Below are 27,255 nucleotides of genomic sequence, written 5' to 3' on the forward strand. Positions count from 1 at the left end.
CCCAAAATTATAGTTTTACTGTCTCTTCCTGAAATTTAACTTTTCCTTTAAGTATTTACTTGCTATGACATTCAATGCATGTATAGTAAGTATTGATATCAATTCATTATCTATGGTATCTTTAGTTGTAATACAGTTTACCTATTTATCTATTTTAGTCACGCTATTTTTAATGTAGTCTTGTCAGAGATCAATAACTGTGTTTTTCTGAGTTCACCTGAAGCATAATAGATTTTGCTTTAGCCCCTTATTTTAACTCTGCGTCTTTATCTTTTAATTGTATTTCTTATAAACAACCTAATCTGATTCTATTTCCTAAGCTAGTCTATTATCCTCTTCTGTGAATTCATCCCATTCACGTTACTGGTTATGATGATTTATTACGTTGTTTTCTTCCTCCCGTTTTCTTGTACTCTTTCCCCCCCCTCCCCACCCCATTTCCCTCTTTACAAAGATGGTAGTGAAAGAGGAGTATGCTTAATACTCATGATCTATAGTTGAAGTGATCTGTGTCTGCTCTGCTGCCTTTCTTCTCTTCCCCTTGCCCTGACTGCATTATAGATTTTTATTCTTTCTTTTTTTTCTTTTAGCTCAGCTTTCATATTCCATCTCCCTATATTGGAGTTATTTTGTTTATAATAGTCTCTCTCCAATCCCATGCTCCCTCTTAGCCTTCTGCCAACCTGACTCTGCTCGTTTCCCTATCTAAAGTATTTCTGTGCTAAACTCTCTCTGTGCTCAAACTTCTTTTGTCCGATTCAGATGAAAGTGAGGTGTGTTTGATGCCTGTTACCCTACCCTTTCCTCTGTGTGTACGTTTTCTTCATCTCATTCACCCCTATTATGTGAAATAGTAAATCCTTTTCCTCTTTTTTTCTTCTATAGTATATTCCCTTTTCTTTCTCCTCTTAAAACCATGAAAACAGTGCTCTCCCCACCCCCTTTTAGGCCCTCTGTTTGATTTAATACTCTCCATGACTCGTGAAGATGTTAAAGTTGTAAAGACCCACCCGTTTCTTCTCCCCCGTGTAGAACGTAAGCACTTTATCATTGTCTAGTCTGGTCCAAATGCTCAAATGCATTTACTATTCTAGTTTTCTCTTGACTTTTTTGTTTGAATTGCAAAGCTTCCACTCAGCTCTAGTCTTTCCATCAGGAAAGATTGAAAATCCTCTTTTCTATTAAAGGTTCATTTTTCTCATCTGTAAGATTAATAATTAATTTTGTAGAGCAAGTTATCTTTTAATGTAAGCCTTTATCTTCTGCTTTTTGGAATATAATATTTCAAGTTCTCCTTTTCTTTATGATTGCCAAGTTCTGTGACACATGAACTCTTTCTAGCTGCTTGCAGTATTTTTTATTTGACCTAGAATCTCTGGAATTTAACTATGATATTCTTGGGAATTTTCATTTTGGGATTTCTTTCAGGAGGTAGCCTGTAGATTCTTTCTATTTTCATTTTGCCCTCTGGTTCTAGTAGATCTGTGAAGTTTTTCTTTGGAATTTCTTGAAATATAGTATCCAAGTTTTTCTTTTATCACAATTTTCGGGTAGTCCAAAGATTCTTAGATCAGCTCTCTCCGTGGTCTGTTTTCTAGGTCAGTTGTTTTTGCTGGTATAAATCTCACATTTTCTTCTCTGTGTGTGGTGTGTGCATTTTAATCTTTTGATTTTGTCTGAAAGTTTCTTGTTGTCTCATGGAGTCATTGTTCTCCTTGTGACCCATTCTCATTTTCAGGGGATCCAATTCTTAGGCAAAGTAGACCACTTCCTGTTGCAAGTGAGTAATTCTCCTGCCTATTCATTCTTCAGCTCTCATTTTATTTGACATCATATTTTGTATCTCTTCATTCTTCCAAGGACTCTGGTAGTCCTCGGAGCAAGGTCATTTATTCACTGAGCTTTTACTCAGATTCGTTATTTTCTTCTTCTAGGTTTAACTCTGGGCCTCTCAGTCCATGGCATATCTCCACTGTGTTCAGCATTTTCTTCCGCTCCCTTATATCTCCATCTAAACTGGTACTTCGTGCTTAGGTCAGACTGCTCCCTCCCACGCTTTCAGATGATGTGGGCAGGTTCTGCTTGGTTTTGGATGAAGCGGTTAAGCCTGGGCCCTGCCCTCTACAGGAATTGCTGGGTTTTGTCTCAGTTTCCTGCAAGGTTCTGGCCTTGGCCATTTTTTTTTTTTTTTTTTTTTTTTGTCTTTCTTTGTATAGTTCTGGGCATGGGCTGCCTGGGCACTGGAATGGCTGGGTTTCATGCTATGGTTTGGATGTGGGCTGCCTGGGTTCTGCGTCAGACGTGGGCCACCTAAGAGCTGATCTAGTCCTGTCTCCTGCTGAGAGAGAGAAAGACAGACAGAGACAGATAGACAGACACACAGAGAGAGACAGAGACACACACTCACAGAGACAGACACACAGAGAGGCAGAGGCAGAAAGAGACCAGAGGGAGACAGAGATGAAGAGATAAGAGAGAGATGAGAGGCAGACAATGAGGCAGAGAGAGTGAAAGAGAGAGGGTGAGAGAAGAGGAGGGGGGAGAGACAGACAGAGACAGAGGGGCCATTTCTAGGGCACTTTTAGGATTACAAAGCCCTAGCTCACATTTAAAAGAACTAAAAAACCCGGGTTAGTCCAGTTCGCTAACCATATTTTTGGCCTTCAAGTCAGGGAGGCTCCCGCAACGCTTACCACGGGAAGTTCATCAAAACGACTTGATGAAGCAGAGACAAAGGAGGACCCAGCAGGAATGTGAGCACAATTGATCTCCTATCTATCTGGTGTCACAGATTTGACTCTGGGTGACGCAGTAGCACATCTTGGCCACCAGGGGGTGTCCCACATTGCTAAAGGCACCATTCAAAGTCGAATGATGGATTTGCACTAAAGCTTTCGTCCAGGGGAATGAACAGTTCACGTCATAAGGCTTGGTACACTGTGTCGCAGAAATGTCACGTGCACACATCCTAAATGAACACCTCCATCTATGTTATTCTCCCACACAAAATGGTGGGCATTCTGCAAAGCCTTCTTCAATGCCCCCAGTCCCTAGACCTTTGACTCCCGGTGTGTGAGGGGGCCAGCGAGAGCCTGTACGCCTCACCAGACCTGGTGTTGAGTGGGCTCTGGCAGGGACCACCTCCCACTGACCCCCTGTTAGAGCTCCTCACTTCTGAGCCTGCTCCTGCACGTCAGACTCACCACCTGGGGTCCACCATGCTGCTGTCTCTGCTCTCTCCCTCCCTCTCCTCTTGGGGGGGGGGGGCAATGTTGCCACTGCACCCCCTCCTTCCTGCTTTTGTTTTTTTTACTGCACCATCACACACACACACCACTCCCTTTAGTATTACTGGCACACTTAGGATCCAGCTGATGATGTTTTTTTTTCCCCCATAAACATCTACATTATAAAAGAAAATAAAAGTACTTAGGATCCACCCACATGTACATTTTAAGGCAGCTACTTTCTTTCCAAATGACCTCTTTCCATTTTAACAACAAGCCTCCTTAATCACCTCTCTCTCTCTCTCTCTCCCCCTCCCTTCCTCCCCTCCTTTCTTCTTTCCTCTCTCCCTTCCTACCTCTCTCTCTTCCTTCCTCCTTCCCTTCTTTCCTTCTGTCCTCCCTTCCTCCTTTCCTTCCTCTCTCTCTTCCTTTCTTCCCCCCTAAGGATCACACAATTACAGAATATCAGAGTCAAACAAGACTTTGGTGGCCATAGAATCCAACTCATAGCTTTAAAATGAAATTCTGAAAATGCAATGAAAAACAATTGCAGTGAAGACAAGAAAGGGAAGTTATCTGTGGAGCCTGGGTGGACGCACAGAAAACTCACCAACCAATGTGGATTTTTGAGACGTAAATGGAGGGTGGCAGTGAGGCTAGGGAACAGCGGATGAACACAGCCTTCACTAATTTCTTTTGTTGCCACATCACACTTTTGACCTTTTGGGGGAAAGGCTGTGTTCTTTAACACAAGGGCTGACAGGGTTCCAGGGCCGGGAAATTTGCAAGACAACAGGTAAGCTGGAATAAGGATGAGATTTCTTAGACTGTGAGTATTTCATTTGTCCCAACAACAGGCTCTGTGCTGGCTATGGAAGGTCAGGCTCCCAGGCAGGGACTGGAGCTCCAGTGCAGGAGGTAGATCGTATGTCCCCTGCCCAAGAGCTTTGTGTCCCCTCCAGGACAGAACAAGTTTATACGCTCTTGGGCTGCAGGGCATTTCCTCCATTAATTGAAGAGTGTCAGAACAGTGTGTTCTCTGGGAAGTGATCTGTCCTCCTCTTGACTTTCTTGGAACTGGAGGAACCCGGGGTTGGCCCGGTTGCCAAAGTGATGGCTTGACCTAGTTGGGTAGATGCCTAAGTATTTGACTTTTAAATCTTCCCTGGAGGCTCCAGCTACAGTTGGGGTCCAAGACGTTTGTGACGACGATGACAGAAAAACCACAAGTGACGGCTTTTCCAAAAGTTAGAAAATGTCTTTCTATCTCTCTGCAAACAGAGGCGGCGTAGTGAGCCAGCAAGTGACCGTTACTGGCTGTGTGACCCTCAACAACCGCTTAATTCTCTGTTTCTCTAGCAACTCTTTTTTTTCTTTTTTCTTCATTTAATGTTTTTGTTCCATTTTAAATTCCAAACTGTCTCCCTCCCCACCCCGCACTAGAGAAGGCCATCATTTCACACACACACACACACACACACACACACTCACCCACACACACACACACACACACACACACACATACACACACACTCACCCACACACACACATACACACGCATACACACACACACACACTCACCCACCCACACACACATACACACACATACACACACACACACACACTCACCCACACACACATAAAATCAAACTATGCATACTTCTCTTTATCAGTTTTTCCTCTGGAGGTGAATAGCATCTTCCCTCATCTTTCTTTGTAGCTTGTTTGAATATTTATAATACTCAGAATAACTTAGTTGTTCACAGTTATTCTGTGAACAATATTGCTTTTACTGTATATGATATATTCTTGGTTCTGCTCATTTCACTCTTCATTATTTTATTGAAGTCTTTCCATGTTTTGCTGAAATCAACCAGCTCATCATTTCTTATAGCACAGTAGTATTCCATCATAATCATATACCACAATTTGTTCAGCCAATCCCGCCTCCGCCCCCTGCAATGGATGGGTGTTTCCTTAATTTCCAGTTCTTTGCCACCACAAAGAGAGCCGCTAGAAATATTTTAGAACTTAGAGGTTGTTTTCCTTTTTCCTTGATCACCTTGGGAAACAGACCTAATAGTGGTATTGCTGGGTCAAAGGGTATACACAGTTTTATAACTCTTTGGGCATAATTCCAGAATGCTCCCCAAAATGGTTGGATCAGTTCACAGTTCTACCAATAGCGTATGAGTGCCCCAATTTTCCACCTCCCCCCAAACATTTGTCATTTTCCCCTTCTATCATTTTAGCCAATCTGATAGATATGAGATGATATCTCGAAGTTGTTTTAATTTGCATTTCTCTAACCAATAATGATTTAGAGCATTTTTTTTCACATGAATGTATGTATAACTTTGATTTCTTCATCTAAAAACTTCATATCCTTTGGCCATTTATCAATTGAAGAATGACTTGTGTTCTTACAAATTTGACAAAGTTCTCTATATACTTGAGATAGAGACCTTTGTCTGAAAAACTCTCTATAAAATCTTTTCCTTGATTTTCTGCTTCTCGTCTAATCTTAGCTACATTGGTTTTATTTGTACAAACCCGCTTTAACGTGATCAAAATTATCCATTTTACAATGCTCTCTCTCTTATTTATTCATAAATAATCATTTATTCAATAATAATTCATTTTAATATAATTTTATTATATAAATATATAACATTTAATTTAATATTTAATTATTTTAATAATCATGTATTTAATAATTAAATAAATAAAATCCACGTTCTTCTCATTTACCTAAGATATCTCCCCTTATGTATATAGGCCATGTATCCATTTTGACCTTATCTTGATCAATGATGTAAGATATTGGCCTATACTTAGTTTCTGTCAGATTGCTTTCCAGTTTTCCCAGCAATGTTTAGCAAGGAGTATATTCTTATCCCCAAAACTTAAATCTTTACATTTGCCAAACAGAAGGTTACTATAATATTTTACTACTATATGTAGTATGTCTGCTACGTTCCATTGATCCACCTTTCTGTTTCTTAACCAAATAATTTTGATAATTACAGCCTTTCAATATAGTTTAATATCTGGTACTGCCAGGCCTCCTTTCTTTACATTCTTTTCCATTAATTCCTTTGATATTCTTGGCTTTCTGTTTTTCCAAATGAATTTTGTCATTATTTTTCTAGCTCAATAAAATGTATTTTTGGTAATTTAATTGGGATGGTATTGAATAAGTAGATTAGTTTAGATAGAATTGCCACTTCTATTTTATTGGCTCTGCCCACCCAAGCACAATTAATATTTATTCAATTATTTAAGTCTCACTTTATTTGTATAAAAAGTGTTTTATAATTATGTTCATATAGTTCCTGGGTTTGTTTCAGTAGATATAATCCCAAGTATTTTATACTGTCTAGGGTTATTTTAAATGGGATATCTCTTAATATCTCTTTTTGCAGTGTTTTGTTGGTGATATATAGAAATGCTGATGATTTATGTGGGTTTGTTTTATATCCTGCTACTTTGCTAAAATAATTAATTATTTCAACTAGCTTTTTAGTTGAATCTCTAGGATTTTACAAGTACATCATCATATTATCTGCAAAAAGGGACAGTTTTATTACCTCATTGCCCACTCTGACTCCTTCAATTTCTTTTTCTTCTCTTGCTGCTATTGCTAGCATTTTTTTATTTTGGTTGGGCTAGGCAATGGGGTTAAGTGACTTGCCCAGGGTCACACAGCTCGTAAGTGTTATGTGTCTGAGGTCACATTTGAACTCAGGTCCTCCTGATTTGGGGGCCAGTGCTCTATCCACTGCGCCACCTAGCTGCCCCTATTGTTAGCATTTCTTATACAATATTGAATAAAATTGGTGAGAATGAGCATCCTTGTTTCACTCCTGATCTTATTGGGAAGGCTTATAGTTTATCCTCATTACAAATAATGCTTGCTGATGGTTTTAAATAGTTGCTTCTTGTCATTTTAAGGAAAAAAAATCCATTTATACCTATGCTTTCAAGTGTTCCTATTCCTATTAAAAATAGGAATGAGAGTTGTATTTTATCAAAAGCTTTTTCTGCATCTATTGACATAATCATATGATTTTTGTTAGTTTTGTTATTGATGTAATCAATTATGTTAAGTTTTCCTTATATTAAACTATTCCTGCATTCCTGGTATGAATCCCACTTGGTCACCTCAAGCAACTTTTTAGGACTTATTTTGGGTAAGGGGAATCCTCACACTGGAAGTTCCCCATTGACAGGACCACAGATTCTTGTACATCTCTATAAATATACAATCCAATTACCATTTATCAAGAATCATGATTATAATAGCATGAAATCCCTGTACAAGACAGTATGATGTAATGGAAGGATGCCAATTTTGGATTCCAAGGGCCCATGTTTGAATCCCAACTCTGCCAGTTACTACCCATATGACCTTGGAAAAGTAACCTCTCTGGGCCTCAGTTTCCTCCTCTGTAAAATGACATATTTGGATTAAATGGTTTCTCTGGTCCCTTCTAGCTTTAAATTTCTGACCATTTTCTCAGCCCTCTTCTCAGTCAAGCGTAACCATTTAATTACCTAAGTCATTCTTTTTTTTTTGTTAATTTTTTAAAATAGTATTTTATTTTTTCCAATTACACGTAAAGACAATTTTAATCACTTTTTAAAAAAATTTTGAGTTCCAAATTTTCCTCCTGCTCCCCAAATGGTAAGCAATTTGATATAGGTTATATATGTGCAATCATGCAAAACGTATTTCCGTATTAGTCATGTTGTGAAAGAAGAAACAGAACAAAAGGAAAAAAAACATAAAAAAGGGGAAATAGCATGCTTCGATCTGCACTCAGACTCCATCAGTTACCTAAGTCATTTCTTAAGAGGTTCATGCATTTGGCGGCTACCTGATTTCCTGACCTATTCTGAACCTTCCCTGCCTCCTTCTATGCCAAAACTACATATTTCTTATGAAAATAGTGAATAACTCGATTTTATATAGCACTTTACAATCTCATTTGGTCCTCGCAACAACCCTGAAAGGTAGATGCTATCATTACCCCCATTTTACAGATGAGGAAACTGAGGCAAACAGGGGTGAAGTGACTTGTCCAGGGTCACACAGTTTATAAACATTTGAGACCAGATTTGAGGTCAGGTCTTCCTGACTCCAGCCCCAGTGCTTTGCGCACCATGGCATCACCTGGCTGCCTGTTCCTTAGACCTTATCTCCCCCTGTGCAGCCTTCCTGACTTCCCGCCTATTCTGATTTCTCACACAGATAGACTCCCTGGCTTCTAGTTCCAGGATGCTTTGGGGGCTCCTACTCCATCATCACCCTAGGCCCAATATGGCAGATTTACCAGTTAACGCTTGACATTAGGTAGACTCCTTATCATTCAGGAAGCCTTTCAGGAAAACTCTTCTCTGATGCTCCATCATGGTGTGTGTTTTTGAGGTGTGTATGGGTTTTCAAAGGCTATGCCAAAGTATCTGGCATACCCTGGCAGCTCCCACCCAACTGGAAAGGAAGGATTCAGTGATAGAGGGTACATCTGTTGTCGAAGGACTTACCTTCCTAAGGCTTAGGAAGATCAATTCTAAGGCTGGCCACAGGGTGAGGAATTTTTTGGCCATAACAACTCTCAGAGACCCTGGAATTATGATCGAAATCAGTGGAGGCATACAGCAAAGAGATGACAGACCCCTAAAGTGTCAAAATTGGAGCTCAAAGAACACTGTGCATAGCATCAGTAACATTGTGCAACGATCAGCTTCACTCTTCTTAGTAATACAATGACCCAAGACAAGTCCAAAGGGCTCATCATAGAGAACGCTGTCTATTTCCAGAGTAGGAGCTGATGGAGTTTAAATGCAGATTTCTTTATTTTTTTTTTTGTGGTTCTTTTCTTTTGGCCTATTTCTTATTTTACAACATGACTAATGTGGAAATATGTTTTACATGATTGTACATATGTAACCTATATCAAATTGTTTACCATCTTAGGGAAGGGGAGGTAGAAAGAGAAAATTTGGAACTCATTTAAAAAAAAAAATATTGTCTTTACTTGTGATTGGAAAAAAATTGTTTAAAAAAGTTAAGCTCAAAATTGAGAGGCAGGGTGGCATGATGGAGAGAGGGAGAGCCAGCCTCATAGCCAAGAAAACCTGGTTTGAATTTGGCTTGTGGTTAGGCGACCCTGGGTAGTCATTTAACCTCTTGCTGTCCCCGGAGGGGATGCCAACTTGCATTGGCAGAGGGAATTTTCTCATCCAGGAGTTCCTTTCATCAGTATCCCCTATGAAAACTTCAGTGGGACTTTTATGGCCAACAATTAGATTATTTGTTGCTCCAAAGTATGTGACCTAACATTCTGGCAAACAGCGTGGAGAAAGCATTATATTTGCCAGAATTTATGACAATTCAGTAAACTCCATAGATACTTGAGCATCATTCACACACATTACTTGTGGCTAATCTCTGACCCCATTCTGAATTCTCACCATCGTGTAGAATGTTTGGGGGCTCCTCTGCTCCCTCCCCCCATAGCCAAGAAGTTTGTGCTCAGAGATTTTAAACTAGATTGAAATTAAACTTAAGTAAATATAACTAAGAAGGATTACTACATGTCAAATTACATAATACATTTCAAAGCTCAGTATGAATGATATTTGGTTCTATCTACTGTTTGGGGTTTACCCTGCAACAGTGCCTAGCCTCTATCTCCCTTCATAAACCTGCCTTCCATTAATATGGTTATTCAAAGGTTAATTGTGATGTGATCTTTGCTAGTGGAGAAATAGCCCCACAGAAAACAATTCTTCCCAACAATGCTGTCCCCAAGTGTGATTCACTCATGCACTCACTCATCTATCTATCCATATATCCATCCATCCATTTATTAGTTCATTCAACAAACATTGAATAAATGCTTACCATGTGCCAGGCACAGTGCTAAGTTCTAGGCATCAAAGATAAGAAATGAAACACTCCCTGTCCTCAAAGAGCTTATATGTTGTTGGGGTGAGGGACAGGAATGGTACATACACATCTAAATAAATATAAAATATGTCCAAAGTAAAATGGCATCTTTGAAGAAAGCGGGGTTTTAAGAGGCAGGGGGAGGAGGGGGTTCATTCCTAATAGGGGGTCCACTTGTTCGAAAACATGGAGACACGAGATGGGAGGTTGTGAACAGAGAAGAGCAGGCAAGTCTGTTTGCACAGACCACGTGAAGGAGAGTGTGTAATTAAGTCTAGACAGATCAGTTGGAACCAGATGGTGAAAGAATTCCAATGTCCAATAGAAAAGCTGGGATTCCATTCAAGAGGTAATAGGGAGCCACAGAAATTTTTTTTGAGAAAAGAGGTAATAGGCTTAGAGCCATGCTTTAAGAATACCAGTTTGGCAGCTGTAGAGGTGATGGACTGGAGGGAGGAGGGCGACTGTAGGGGAGGAGTCCATAGAATTTAGAGCTGAAAGGGGCTTTAGAGATCAGCTAGCAGCCTCTTCTTTTTATAGAGAAGATCACGAAGTCAGTAAGAAGCAGTTCCAGACTCTTCTATCAAAAGCTTTATGTAAAACAAGCTACAGAAGGTGTCCTAGTTCCCTTGGTAAATCTAAAGGGTCTGTGTCCGCCATTTAAATCAAATCATGTCCCAGCTAAGGGGTGTGGTAGATAGAGCACTGGATTTAAAGTTAGGAAGACCTGAGTTCAAATTGCACCTCAGACACTAGTTGTGTGCCCCGGCAAGTCACTTAACAGTTACTTTGCTTCAGTTTCTTTCTGTGTAAAACAGCTAATAACACCTCTTAGAACTGTGAAAATCAAATGAAACAAGTGTAAAACATTTAGCAAACCTTAAATCTCCAAGTAAATGCTAGTTACTATTAACCAGGCATCAGGGTGGTGCAGAGGGTAGAGTTCTTTACTTGGAGTCAGTGAGATCTGAGTTCAAATTCTATTTCAGACCCTTAAGTAGCAGTGTGATCTCGGGCAAGTCATTGAAAGGCTGCCTGCCTCAGTTTCCCCATCTGTAAAGTGGGCATAATAATAGCACCTGCCTCCCAAGGTTGTTGTGAGGATCAAACGAGATAAAATTTGTAAAGTGCTTTGTAAACCTTGAAGTACTCTATAGATGCCCCTTAGTAGTGTGTGTTCTGTGGAACAAAAGGTAATGTGTTCCCAAAGGAGAAACATTAATGGACACTATCTATCCCACTGTAATGAGAAGAAATGTAGGAGGAAGGGTCCTTCCTCTTCCTGCAAGGATATATGTAGAATAGGAAACTCGGGAGATTTCAGCTCCAACAGGAGCCCCCTGGCCCATGGGTAAAATGGTTCCACCCAGGGCTGTATTCTTAAGGGCAAAGGGGCTTGGGGCCTTCTCCCCAAGGACGCCCCATGACTCGTACACCTCTCGTAAGCTCCGTGTTTTATCCCATTCTTTTCCTGTTAGAAGCCAAGCCATCACAAGCGAGGCCATTTCAAGGCTCTGCCACAAATCTGAGTCAGGAACCGGCAGAAATAGCAAACACCAGGGTCAATGATGGCTTTAAATAAACCAAGGAGTAGCAAGGCAGGCCCACTGATGAATGTCGCAGCCCATCTTGAGCCTGCTGTCAGCGGATTTGGCAAGTCACTGAGCATCGTTTTCCCAGCTTCTGCACACTTCTGCACACTGCAGGCTTTAAATGACAGTGGAAGGAAAGTGGATGGCCTGGGGAAGGGGCCCCAGCCTCCCAGGCCCACCCTCATCACCCTCTTCTGATGGGCTTGCTTCAGGGACAAAGAGCAAAAATAACCCTGTAAGTGATTAAGGAGGACTTCAGTCACCTTGTGGCACCCAGTCATTATTCCTTTCTAATCTGGATGCATTAGCAAGTCGATGAAAAATTCAATGCACAAAATGCATTCAGCCTCATGAGCTTGCACTGGCTTTTCCATCCAGAAGACTCACAGGGCAGGGATCTAACCTTCCCACAATCCCAGTGTCACACAGTCAGAAGGGACCTCAGACGCCATCTAATCCAACCCACATCTGACCAGGAAGGACCCCTGCAACGTCTCTGACAAGGAGTCGTTCAGCCTTTGCTTGGAAATCTCCAGGGAGGGGTAGCCCACTTTTGGACAGCGCTGATCATTAGCAAGGTTTCTGCCTCTATGTGCCCAATACCCACTGCTCTCATTCTGTCCTCTGGGGCTCAAAGAACAAATCCAATTGCTCTTCTGCATTCTAGAATCATACAGATTCATGTGGGGGCAGCTAGCTGTTGCAGTGGATAGAGCGCCAGGCCTGGAGTCAGGAAGACTCATCTTCATGAGATCAAATCCAGCCTCAGCTACTTAACTATCTGTGTGACCCTGGGCAAGTCACTTTGCCTCAGTTTCCTCATCTATGAAATGATCTATAGAAGGAGATGGCAAACCATTTTGGTATCTCTGCCGAGAAGACCCCAAATGGGGTCACAGAGAGTTGAACATGACTGAAACAACCAAACAACCACAACATGGCAGACTAATTCAAGATTAATTATGGTATCCTCTCTTGAATTTTCTCTTCTCCAGGTGGAACATCCAGAATTCCTTCACCTAATCCTCTAAGCCCTTTGCCACCTCAGTGATTCCCCTATAAATGCTCTCTAGCTTTTTTAGGATCATAGGAAGTTGGAAGAGGCCTTAGCAGTGATTGAATCCATCCCCTTCATTTATTCAGTAAGGAAACTAACCGAAGTCCTTCTTAAAATATGCCACTGAGAAGCAAACAACGAAAAAGTATGTCTGGGTGTGGTCTGGCAAGATAGGATTAGCCTCTCCTCAATACCAGATGCTTCATTTCTCTTAATTAACCCTTTTTTCCTGCCTTCTCACACTGTTCAGTGGTATAGTCTGTTTCACAAAAGAGTCAAATCAAGACAGAATCCACTAAACTCCACACACTAGGCAGCTGGAAACTGATATAAAATTTTTTTTTTAAACCTAACTCTAGCTGCGTAACGTACTAGGAGTCTGCTGTCTGACTCTTTCTTCTCTCTTCCCCTTCCCCTTTATTGTCCCTGACTGATAGCTGGGAGGCACCTCAGAGATAATTTGTTCCAAACTCCTTGTTTTGAATATGAGGAAATTCAGACCCACCCCCCCTAAAGTGGAATGATTTGTCAGAGGTCATCCAGTGAGTAATATAGAAAACAAATATTTATTGAGAGAAGACGATGAGCCAGGCACCATAATGAGCACTGAGGATACAAAGAAAAAAATAAAAATCCTTGCCCTCAAGGGGCTTACATTCTAATAGGGGAGCCAGCAAGCCTTTATGTAGGTATATGTAATATATGTACTGCGAAGGGAATTCTGATTTTTATAATAATCGATATGATATGTGCAATGAATATACTAATAGATTAGATTTTTCAAAATTGCTTCTTTTGTGAGTCAGATTCACAATGCATCTTGAAATGACCAAGTTTTGACAAAGCTCACAATCACCAGCATCCTTCTGCCTCCCTATCTGAAGTGAAGTCAATTAAAGATCGTAGAACCTGTTCCTGTCACGGAGCTCCGGTCCTGCAACTCAGCAAGTAACGACCCCCAAGGACTGGAGCAATATTGCTCCCACAGGACTCCAGAATTGTTGTATTGTCTTCCATTTGTGGGTTTGTTATGGGAAACCACTCTGGCCCTGAAACGAGTGTTTGTACTCCACCTTCCCCCCTCCCTTCTCACTTGTGATTTAGGTATATAATCTCTGTCTTCACTTCAGCAAGGTGGAATGCTGATCTGGAGAATTCCCAATTTGCAAATCTGTTCCTCATCATGAAACTAGTCAGTTAAACGGCTACCTGATTACTGGCACTTTGTCTCTGGCCTGCTGTTTCATTGTTCTCAGGTTAGAGACTGGCTCTGTAAAATCTTGTTAATAGTACAAAGTAATCTTAGAGGGAAGGCATTAGTCCCTGGGACCAGCAAAGCTTCTTGTAGAAGGTAGTGTTTGACCCGAGTCTTGAAGAAAGCCAGAGAAAGGCGGGATTCAGATTTGGGTCATAGCATCCTAGGATCATAGATTTTTAGAGCTGGAAAGGACCCCAGAGGCCAACTAGTACATTTACATTTACAGATGAAGAAACTGAGCCCCAGGGAAGTTGTGACTTCATCATAGGATCCTAGGGAAATCAGGAACCATCTAGTTGGATCCCTGGCCTCAGAGAAAGACTGGAGTCTATAGAGACATTCTGTACTGGTCTCAGTCTGTTGACTACATAGCCTTTCTCGATTGGCCGGTAGACCAAAGCAGAGGCATCTTCAAAAAAGGCCTGAGTTGGCCTCCGCCATTACTGTTGCCCTCATTGGATGACTCCTTTGCTAGTAATCGACAATGCGGTAGGGCAGAAGTTCCCCTCTAAGGCCCCGTGGCTTGGTGAAAGGCATTGGTCCTTGGCCTCTGGATTTGTTCTGTTCCCTTCTAGGTGGAGGGAGGGGGCCCTCTGAAAGTTCCAAAAGTCTGAGTTCTAGAACGAAGACAACGCCAATGTCTCAAGGAGCCAGGAATGACCTTTGGGAGTGACCTTTGGTGGTCTAGTCCAGCGGTAGGTACGGTGAGAACACATCTGTCAATCATGTTGGACGTGGACATGAACCTGGTGGGGTCAAAGTTATGTAAGGAATTAAGTTAATCTGAGTTTATTTTCCCCAAGAGACCAAAGTGGTGCAGTGGAGAGTTGGTATGCTCCTGTGGTATTGGGGAAAATACTTATTTGTTCTTGCTCTATTTTTAAAGTATATATTCTTTGGTAAGAGGTGTTAAAGCATTTAAATAAACCAAGGGCGTAGTCATTGGCCCTAAGGATGAGAGGAAACGCAAACTGGTGGAGGCTCGAGCCAATGGCAATGACAAAAAGAGAATGTCACAACCTCCTCAGGACGTCCTAGGACCCTGAGAGACCACATAGCATCCCTGGCTCTGAGAGAGTGAGCCAGGGTCTAACACACTATAAACTGCTAGGTCCTGATTAATAGGAATCATGAGCCCCGAGAAGTGATTGCATGTGTCATAACCCACTCTGTTTGAAGTTGTAATTGTGCAAAATAGAGTCGTTGCTTCCGGCCAGAAGAAACATGCAGTATGAATTCAAACAATGCAGCCACCACTTTAGGGGATTCATTATGTGCCCTAACGAAGACGTGGCCGCATATAAAAACCATACTCAGAGGAGGTGATGTCCAAACAGAATGTATATATACATATATATCTATGTATGTATGTATGTGTATGTGTATATATATATGTATATATATATATAAAGAATATATGAAATTCTAATAAAATTTCAAGGAAGTTTCTGGGAAACATTTGTAGTCATCAGGGGAAATAAACATCCTACCTTCTGGAAAAAGCCAAGCACCTAGAAGTGACTCTTCTTGAACATCATTGAGAAATTAATGATTTGAACAGTGACTAGTGTGTTGGCCAGGCCTTGAAAGAATAATGGAATCATTGAGTTGGAAGGACCTTGGAGACCATCTAGTCTGACTTCCCAATCAGAAATCCTCTCCGCAGCTTCCCTGACTCACGGTCATCTCTCCTCTACTTGAACACTTCCATGGCTGCGGCTTGGATTAGTCTCTTTTATGGAGTGGGGTAGACTGTTGGGTCTTGACTTTAAGACAGAATTCCTTGCATTTCCTACAATCCTTTTTATTTTCCCCAATAGAATATGAGCTCTTTATATCTCCACTGCTTAGCCCAGTCCCAGATAACTCCTTAAATGTTTATTCAATTGAATTTCAAATCCTTTGTTTTATTTAGCCTAAGCTCTTTTCACACAACTCAATGGAGGAGCCGTCGGGATGAAAGGGGGAGGAGGCCACGCACACCTATGGGGCTTCACCTTCACCCTCCCACGGGGTTCAAGGTTCTCCTTCTCCTTTGTCTTTCCCACTAAAGAGTTTGAACTTTCATTTTCTCTCATACTCAGCCCTCTCAAAGGAGGAACGTGATTTCTGCCAGTGTATTCATTGTAACACAATTCTATAGCAATAAATGAATGTCCCGTGGAGTTTATTAGAGTGGGATTTTACATGGACCGTAATAATCCATTCCTTGCTGCCACACACACTGGCTCCTGAGGTTAGAATGTGGCTTTTGAGAAAGCTGTGCAAACTCTTCCAACCTGCTTGGAAAATAATCTACTGCCTTTGTGTCAGGGATAAAAACCTAAAAGAAGCCCCAAAGAGAGGAAAGATTGTTTCAGTCACCTTGTGGACGAGCTAGTCAGTCAGCTCCAGAGAGACTGAGAGGTCATAGATTCAGAATCAGAAGGAACTTTAGGGACAAGTTCAACCTTCCTCCCTCTAATTTTTCAGATGTAGAAAGTGAGGCCCAAAAGAGAAAATTACTAGATCCAGATCATCTAGCCTAACCCCCTCATTTTACAGATGAGGAAACTGAGGCACTGAGAGGCTAGGTGACTTGTTCAAGGTCACACAAGTAGCAAGTGAGAAAACCAAGAATTTAGATCTTAGGACTCCATGCTGCCTTCCACTTGCCCAAGGTCACCCACCTAGATGCCAAGCCAGGATCTGAATCCAGGTCTTTTGACTCTAAATCCAAAGTTCTTTCCATTCTACTCGTTATAATGATAAAGCTCATCAATGGCTCACACTGTGTTTTGTTTTATTTTGTTTTTTTATTAAATTTCTTTTCAAGCAGCAAAAAATCCTCTTATACTGAATTTTCAAACTGGCCCATCTCTGATTATTTCCTCCAACCTATCTCTTTCCAACCCAGAGTGCAGAATCATGAACGTCTCCATGAATGAGCCATCTTCCCATCATCCTTCCCTCTAGCTGCTGGCTCCTTTCCAGGGTGCAGCCCAGTACTGAGCACACAGCAGGTGCTCAATAAGTCCTGATGGGTCCATTGATCCAGCTGTTCTATAATCACCTCAGGATCCAGAGTTGACATTGCGGGACTCAAAGACCTCTCAAATCCCTCCAGCTCTAAATCTGTGATCCTATGACTTGGCTAGTGAAAAACTGGCCAGATAGCATAGAAAAATAGGGTTTTGACCTTTGGGAAATTTCAGGCAGTTGGGAAGGAAACAATGTTGTGTTCATGTTTTACTTAGTAGGACACTAAGTTCTAGAACTTTTCAAGCTTTTGTGCATCGTCAGGCAGTGCTGAGAACACAGCAGGAGGGGCAGTGTGAATATGTGTGGGGATGTAGTCATTTTGTGCACAGAGAGAATGAAAATGATCAGAGACTCATTCTGTGTACACTGTTATTCAGTCCGATACTTCAGTGGTCACTGATTTTTACTGGTGTTCTACTCTTTCCAACAACATCAATTATACTCCTTGTAGAACTTAACGGGTCATCTTCAAGTATTGCCAAGGCCAATAAGTGATATGAGGAGAGGCTCAGTTCAAAGCAATTTCTCCATCTTCTAGGTCCCAATAATGCAACTGGGATCATCTGGCCTTTCCAAAGGGCTCTGAGCATGATGGATACTTTTCTGGATTCAAGGGGATTGAGATGGATCCAAAATGGTTTTGAAAATGTAGGGGAAATGATTATTTAATTTACTACTTCAGGCTCCCTAGATCAGGGGGATCTGGACTTATTTATTATTTATTATGAATACCATACTCTGCTATACATAATTACAATGAAGCAATAATAACATAGTGGATTTACATGGGATCTCTCTTCTAAAGACCTCAACATATTTCCATAGACTATTTCACTAATTAGGCTTTTAATATTATCACCAGGTAGAGAAGGAGCAGCCATTATTCTTAACTTAGTGACAGAATGCAAGCCCCTTGAGGGCAGGGCCCATTTCATTTTTGTTTTTATATCTCCATTGCCTATCATAATACATGCTGCAGAATAGGAATTTAATAAATGCTTTTTAGCTGACTGATTTTACAGATAGAGAAACTGAGCTCAGAGACATTAATCGATAACCTTGGAATTCTTATATTGCCTCATTCTGGACTCTTAAATGAGGGGATTTAGCTAGAAATTTTCTTTGGTCCCTTCAAGATCTAGGATTCAAAATAAGTTTACTCCCCACCCCTTCCCAACCCTTATCCCCCTCTCCAAACACCCAAGTCATGTTATTGGCAGAGCAAGATATTGAAATCCTGGTTTTCACAGTCCTTACCCAGTGCTCTCTTGGACAAGATTGCTCAAGAGAAATCCTGTGGTAGGTACCTTTTGAGAGTCCCACCGTTTGTGGAATACATTAAAAAGCACAAAGCGAGTTCTATCTTAAAACATGCCTCCCTCTTTCTTGGGAATGCTGATTAATTCCACAAAGAGACTAACTTTGAGTCAAACATCCCACTTTGTTGTCTCTTCTGTGACTCAGTATTATGCTGATTAACAGAGCCAGAGAAGAACACAGTCTGTACTCGGATTAGAGTGGGGGAAGGTGCCAGGCAGCTACTCTGCTGAGCGGCTCCCTCCGTTTATTCAGAGTCCATAGTTCCATGACATTTAACAAGCCTTCATCAATTCTGTTCCACTCCACTCAATCACATTCTAGTCCAGTCCCACCTTGGCCATTCTACTCCATTCCCCTCCTCCATTTCATTCCATTCCTTTCCATTCCATTCCTTTCCATAAGCATTTATGGAGCAGTTACTGTGTGTCCAACTCTTTTCCTGATTTGAGCTAAATTTGACCTGTAGTTAGTTTTGAGAGGAAGATAATATGGTAGAAATGAGAAACATCTAGGTATTATCATTATCATTATTTTTGTTGTTAAATAATAGAATAGAAAGAGGACTAAACAACCACAACAACAAACCCTATACACTTGCCTTGACACTACCACTCACTGATGTCTGGCCTTGGGCGTATGTCTTAGCTTCTATGGACTTCAACTTCCACATCTGTAAGATTAGTCTACTTCTTAGTTTACTTCTCTCTTTATAGTCCTGTGAATCTTCTTTGGGATCTAGTTTCGTTTTCTACAAAGTAGGGTTGAACAACCTTGTCAGCACCATGGCCAGGAATGAGAACCGCTCAGTCAACACTGATATGGAAAAACAGCAGAGCTCATGGTGGGGAGGTTATGCTGTATTCATTGTGGCCTTGTAGGACAACCCATAGCAGGGAAATTTAATGAAGAAAAACTCTAAGAAAGCATTCAATTCTCCAGATGCATCTATCAAACAAACCCGACTGTAAGATCCCCTCACCCTGATGATCAATAATGTACCTGAGAGAAATAAATGAAAAATTGAGTATTTTTCTTCTTCACAATAACACCTTTCCTTTTCCTGTCCTCTACAATGGCTTCACCTCTACAGAGTTTTATCCTCAAGTTTATTTTTTGGCCTGCATTTCTTAGCTCTTCTTGTTCTCAGCTATGAGTGGAGTAAAACTGCTAGTCGGAAATCTGAATGCTTCCTATCTTCTTTAACCTAATGTATTTCTAAGGTGTCATCCCATCCTGGTTACACCTTGTTATTTCTGCACTTTGTGCAAAGGACAGCAATGTAGCACTTCTGCTATACCACCGGAAGGATTCGGACAAAAACTGAATTCCTCCTCGCACATTGAGGTTTAGCAACTGTCTTCTGCAGTGCTAATATAAACCACTTCCCTCAGGATCCCCAAGAAGAATTTAAAATAGGTTTGGGGATTTTTCCTTCCCCAAATAGGGGACATCAGCTTTTGCCACAGTCATTTGTAGTTGAATTTATGACCTCATTTGTGCTGGTAGTTCTTAGACTGGCCGTTGTTTTGGAGCCTTATGCAACACTTGACCATTTGCAGAGGGTGGTTCAAACTTTACTAAGCCCCTGGGTCATGGAGCAGAAATGGCTGCATTATATAAGATCCTCAGTCAGATGTGGCAAAGCAGAAAGCAGCTGTCCGATTCAGCACTGAGATGATGGAAAGCACCAACTCACTTTGAACTGCCTGCCATTCTACCGCAATTGTGACAGTGGGCAGCAATGCTGTCACGAAGATTATCTAAGATAGAGGAACGATTGTGACCAGGGCCAGTAGATTCAATAAACCTCACCTACTTTTATGTTTCCAAACGTGGAAGATCGAGGTTGAATTGTCTAGGTTTCCTGAGGAGAAATTCCCCTGACCAATTGTTTTTCTGTGTCCCTTTCCTGGTGTGCAAAGCTGGGTTTTCTGGGTACACAGGGAAGCAGCTGTGTCTGTGTCCCTCCCTGGGCATCTCATGTCTTGTAGCAGTGCTTGCCATTTTCCGTGTGTGGTAAGGGATCAGTGTTTTTCTAAGAGTCTAATCTGTGATGAGAAGGCCTTTCAAAGACATCTCTGGCTCTATTTTTGACTCAGTTCCATTTCTGAGATTTTATCCCATCATGCTACAGGTAGGTCGCTGATATAACATCCCTTTCCTGATTTGATAACGTTCCCATGCTTTGCTCCCTGATTCGTAGACGGTAACCATGGAAGTTAGGTGTAATGTCTGAATTATCCCTTCCCATGGCCGTCCATGTACTGTGGCAACATTTGGCATTATTGGCTGGTGGAGAGGGACAGTGATGCAATCTTCCAGTCTGAGCAAGTCTGTGATAAGAAAGCCTGGGCTGCATCTCTGAGATTCACAATGACTTCACCTCTACATCTCAGAGATTCCTACTGATGCACATGGAAATGACCTATTCTTGCCTATATGACTACAATGTGATTGCCTTAGTGAACTCTTGGAGTGGATAGAATATTGGACTGGAGTAAGGAAAACCTGAGTTCAAACCCTCACTTGTGACATTCAATAGCCACGTGACCATAAGCAAGTCAGTTTCACTGGGCCTCAGTTTTCTCACTTGTCCAATGGGAATCAATAAACTGTCAAGCATTTAAGAGCATCAATACCAAGTATAGTGCTAAATCCTGGGAAAGTAAAGACAAAAATTAAATAGTTCATGACCTCAAAGAGCTTGCATTCTATCAACATATAATAATATCAAGAACGTTTATTTTATTGGGTTCTTATGATGATATAGTAAAAAAAAATAGTATGCAAATCACTCTGCAAATGTTAAAGAACCATATAAATGTCAGTTATAGTTGCTTTTCTTCTTTTAACAAGCCCTGTCATAGGGAGTTTCTAGTGAGAAACCCCCTCGGCCCATGCAGGTTGTTACCTTCTCTGAAACTGCTGAAGCTGCATTCTCTACCAATGCAGATGATACTCTCTCTGCAATTTAGAGTAGTTGGGACACTGAAAGGTCAAGTGATTTGCTCAGGGTCAGAGATCCAGCCCGTGTCAGAGGCAGGATTAGCACCCAGGTCTTCCTGGACTGAAGCCCAGCTTTCCACTATACCATATTGCCTCTCATGTGGTAGTTTATTTGTATGATCATATGGTTGGCGGACTGATCCAGGCCTTCCTTTCTCCCCCCCACCACCTATCTTTGGGCCATTCTCCCATTTGTTAGCTCTCCTTCAGAGGGGAGACAAGGGAAATGAAAGGAAATAAATCTTGCATCTGTCCACTTTGTTCCTTGTTAGTTGCTCTGGGGAAAATGTAAAAATAAGAAGAATTACGTTAGGTTTCTAAAAAATCATCTAGGGATTTCCACTCGGCCCTGTTCTTTGTTCTCAATTCCCATGGAGATCAGAGCATTCTCTAGCCTGTTAAGGGCCTTGCATGGAGGTGGAACCAGGTGTTGCCTACTTTCCCACATCCATTTTTCAGAGTCCTCAGTGAGATTCTCCCAGTGCTGAGGCAGGCAGAATTCTCCAGCCTCTGAACGCTGCGTGATGCTGTTAGAACAGTGAACAGGCACTGTTTCCAGGTAAGCAGCTGTGGATGTCAGAAGAACACAGCCAGGGTTGTGCTGGGGAACGAGGAGCTCTCTGACTGCGGCTGCCTCTCTAAGCAGCTGCCTGGACATCCTCATGTAGTTCAGACACATCTTCAAAACCTCCAGGGGTGAAAGGCAGCTAATCAGAAGGTCCAGTGGATGCAGCAAGGCCCTGAAATATCCCAGTGCCTTCTGGCTGCTCACCCAGAACCTGGGGATTTGAAGGATGGAGGGGTGGGTACCAGGTCACCTTGTCCAACTAGTTCTAGGAAAAAATATGGTAAAGCCACATTGGATGAATTGGTACAAAACGAGGTGGCCCAATCCTTATTGAAAGTGATTGTGTCTGAGTGCTGAGAGGGGACTGAACATGAGGCCAGGAGCATCCTGGTAGCACCATTAATGATCTCCTGTCCAAGCTACCCTTTCCGAGGGGAAACCTGGCAGTACCCCTGGCAGTGACTGAGTCTATTCAAGCAGGAGCTGATTGGATTCCACTGAATAACCAACACTGTGCTAGTCTGTGTCTGTGCTATAAGTAGGACAGGTACCAGGATATCTGTCAGGATACGCAATCAAAACTGCCACCCTGGGAAACTTGCAAGCCCCTATACGCCCAGGATCTCATGGCCAGGCAGTTAGGTGGCAGAGTAGATAGAGCACTGGACTCGGAGTCAGAAAGATTCAGGTTCAAATCTTGCCTCTTGTTATTCTGGACAAGCCATTTTACCTCTCTATGCCTTATTTTCCTCATCTGAAAAACAGAAATAATAATAATAGCACTGATCTCCCAAGTTTATTATGAAGATCAGATGTGAGAACCTATATAAGGTACTTTGCACACCTAAAAGTGCTGAACAAATGTTAGCTACTATTATTGCTGTTATTATCATTTTTGTTCTATTCTGCACTATACCTGTTAGTGACGTTCAACCACCCCACCCAAGCAAACAGGTGCGCCATTCCTGCTTGATCATTCCCTGGACTTCTATGCAGCCTACTGCAATATAGCAAGTGAAAAAGAATCCAGCTGTGTTTGGCTGAGGTCACTGGCGGAAGCCTTCCTACCTAGGTGGATCTTGTGAGTTAATCATAGCAGCACAGTTAATAGAAAGAGCTCTGGATGGGGGTCCAGGTTTGGATCCTGACTCTGCTGCCTCCTAACTAAATGGTCTCAGGTAAGCTTCCCCATTTATAAAAGGGCAGGGGTGGAATAGATGATATCTTCCAATGGTAAATCCTGTAATCCCATTCCTGTTTGCCTAGACATCTTGTTAGACACCGTGGGAAGATATGAAGCTTTGACATTGCCCAATTCCTCTCCTTTTTCTATAGTTCTAGGATTGAGTGACTGGAATGTCCTAGCCTCTAGGGCCAACGGCTTCAGGGTCTGCCAATGGCCACACCACAGAGGGGCTGGTGTCCCTGCTGAGAGGGAGACTAAGCAGGACTTTCTGGGTCAATCTCAGGAATGCCATTCAGTTCTGTCTGTTTGAGATACTCTTCCATTGTCCTGATCATGTGATTATATCATCACAGGGATGCCCAATCACAGCAGTCCATACTGAACTGGAGGCCCAGTATTTCTATGACTTTATGACAAAGAACCTAAAATCCAGATTTTTTTAAGGTATTCCGCCTAAATGATGCCTGTTTAAGATCCCCTGGGAATGGGAGAAGGAGAGAGAGCTCTGCCTCTCTAAGGATGCCTCAGCACTGTCATGATCTAAAATTGCCTTCTTCCCAATCCCAGACCTCTTGAACCAACTTCACACGCCAACCATTTATACCAAGTTAAATTGGAAGGTTAGGAGGGGAGGGGAAGGACACAACCTTATCTGGAAACAGATAAGCACTTCTGCAGCACTTTGTATAAATGGTGAAGTCGTTTGGCCCGTGGATCAGTCTTTGACATTTTCTGAATGACCTGTCCTGGGATTTCCTGGACCTATATTTCATAGTTGATCTGGGTAATGTTCTCATTTACTCTTGCAATCTTAGATGAAATGTGACTCACAATCACAACATTGGCTCTATACCAAGTGGGAACAAATTCACCTTCAATCCCCAGGCCGGTGGAATTTCTAGGTCAGAGCCTCTATTCTCCCATTCCTAGACAGACTTCCAGAAGATGAACACCCTTGTGAAATAGCATACTCCCATGACTGTCAAAGACCTCCAAAGCCCTTTAGGCATGTTTCTCAGTTAAGAGACAGAATTAGTGACTGAACCAGTCTTCTAGAACATGCTGTCAGGGTCTTACAGCCTCTGACTAGGACACCACCAGCTGGTGGTGGGCCCATGACTTGAACACAGGTCTTATATTAAGTGCACAGAATAACTACATACATGAAGGAATTTTTTAAAAAATTTATTAAGTGCTTACTGTATTCTAAGCATTAAGGATACCAATAACACAGGAAGATAGCCCCTGCCTTCAAGAGCTCATCCTGTCATGGGGGGAAGGCAATGCAGATAGGAGGGCTCATGGAGAGGCCCAGAAGACCTTAGACTGTATCAAAGGCCTGTGTCAGCTGTGGTGGAGGTGTCCCATGGAGCCTGATGGGGGCTGGGCAGCCCGGGGTGCACATGTCTCAGATGTGCCAAATTCTAAGGGAAGAGCCGTTGGGAGATTGATTACAGACCTGTTCACTTCTACTGTCAACCCTATTTTAAAAACTAAAAGTATTCTTCCATAATTACAGCCATTAAGCCTAGTCAATAAATCAGTTAGAATTTTTAAAAAAAGATTTTTAAAAAGTTACACAAGCTTGAATTTTGCAGCAGGGACTGTAGCTCAGTCAATATTTCTACCTGTTGAAGCCTTTATTGCAGAGGACTTTACCCAAGAGAGAGAAGCATTACACACAGAGATTCAATCCAAAATCTTATCAAATCCCTGGCACAACGAGGAATTTTATAGCAGTGTTTCCTAGTGTGTAGAGGATATTCCCATTTATTCAGAGCCTAAATAATTAGAAAGCTCAAATACCTCGATGTGATGAGGACGCCCTGGGCCTGTGGAGTTGAATCTAAGAACCACAGGACTTCTTCAAATTGAAAGAGAGCTTAGACGTCACCTAGTCTAATACATCACCAAAGTTAGGAAGGCTTTGAGTCTATAACATGGCACAGGGGAAAAAACATTGAATTTGGAGTCAGAGGCCCCCGGGCTCAAATCCTGACTCCTGCCACTTACTATCTGGGTGACCCTGAGTGACTCATTCAACTTGTCTGGGTCTCAGTTTCCTCAGCTGACAGATAGGGGGGTTAGACTTGAAGGTTTCTTCTGGTTCTAATGCTATGATCTGATGGGTCTGGTAGCAGACTGTGTGACTAGTGCCCAAGGACCAGCTTAGTCCAGCATGGAGAGGGTCATCACCAGGTGGGCCGGAGGATAATACATTATCATTCCATTCAATTCGACAAATAAGTATTATGAAACCACCTACAAAAGGGCTTGTAGGCAGCCAGGTGGCGCAGTGGATAGAGCACCGGCCCTGAAGTCAGGAGGACCTGAGTTCAAATCCAACCTCAGATCAAACATGTGACACTTAGTAGCTGTGTGACTCTGGGCAAGTCACTTAACCCCAATTGCCTTAAAAAAAAAAAGTGGGGGGGGAGGGCTTGTGGTCTGGGCTGATGGAAGGAGCACCTGCACTGGTGAAATCACAGATTCTAAGAACTTGCTATTGTCATTTGCTAAGACAGAAAAACAACAAGCAAGTAAAGTGATATCCAAATTGACTGAGGTCCTTCCCAACTCTGGATCCTATGAAAAGGGGGAGGGGCTGCCCCTGTGATTACACTGGTTCAAGGAACTCCCAGGTGAGGAAAGTCCTGCTACCAGCGTACGCAGCACCTTCCCTGCCATCCAGACTCAGTCATGGAGAGTGGCTTGTTGCGTTGAAGGGATAAGTGACTTCCGCAGGGTCACTGACTGGGTGATTTCGGACGAGTCACTTACCCTTACGGAAGCAGTGTGGCATGGAGGGTGAAGAATAGGCATCAGACCCAGGAAGACCTGAGTTTGAGTCCCACTTCTGACACACAGTGACTGTGTGCCCCTAGTCAAGTCACTGAATTTCCCAGTACTCTAAGCAACCCTATCCATCGGCTGCCAATCTGCACTGGTGGTGGGAGTTCCTTATGTCGACGAAACCACAGGTCCATCTGCTCCCCACCCCTCTCACTTAACCTTACCTGGAAGTTGGAGGCAATGATCCATACACTACCACCCTTGTAGAGTTGTTAAAATAATCAAATAAGATATTGTATATGAAAGTATAAATAATAGATATTATTATTAGGTTATGGTTAATATTTAACACATCAAACATGAATAATTTAATAATATTTAAACCTTATCTGGTTAGTACCCAGCGATAGTCAATGGACTGTATCATGTGTTAAATATGCAACATAAATCCAAATCCCAAGTATTGCCTTCGCCTTCGAGTGTGACTGTTCTCATTTGTTAGGCCAACCAAGATACAATCACAACAATCAAAGCACCTCTGGTGGTGGGCCTTTTCTTCTGGGGCCTTTGTTTATGTGAAATATTAGAAACTCTTGTGGGCTGTGTTAGACACACACACACACACACACACACAAAGAAACAGAAACAGACACAGACACAAGAGACACATAAAGAAACAAAGACAGGGAGAGACGGAGACACAGAGACAGACACAGAGAGCCAGATAGAGAGAGAAGATGAGGAGAGAAGGGGAGACAAAGAACCCAGAGAAATGTTTTTCAAATAGCAAGTGCCATCTCTGACAGTCATCCCTTGAACAGTGACTAGAATGCAATTTGGACGCTCCCCCACTCAGCCGGCCCTTTCACCCCCTTCTTCGCCTCCAGCAGATGAGTGGTGCTTGAAGCTACGGGCTTTGAAATGAGGTCTAATTACAGTTCTGCTGTGTGGCGCATAAACTTTTTCCCCCTTTTGGAGGCAGAGGTATTTACTTCTCTACCTCAAAGCACAGAGATAACATTGCTCAATGGCATTTAGAAAGTGCCTAGCCCAGGTGGTGACAAGGACCTGATAAAACTAAGATTCCTTGGGGCTTTCAGAACGGGTCAGCATGGTCTGTTAGGTCAGTGTTAATGGCCAAGTCCCTAATTGTCCTGCCTTGCTGTCCACTTTGGGCTGGGTGAGTCTTAGCCTTTAGCCAGCAGGAGCTTTGGGGACATTCTTGTCCTTTCTCCATAGATGCACACAGCTGCGGAGTGGGGAGATTGCTAA

The sequence above is a fragment of the Vombatus ursinus genome, unplaced genomic scaffold (genome assembly GCF_900497805.2).
Source record: "Vombatus ursinus unplaced genomic scaffold, bare-nosed wombat genome assembly UNPS02014799.1, whole genome shotgun sequence".
Classification (NCBI taxonomy): Eukaryota; Metazoa; Chordata; class Mammalia; order Diprotodontia; family Vombatidae; genus Vombatus; species Vombatus ursinus.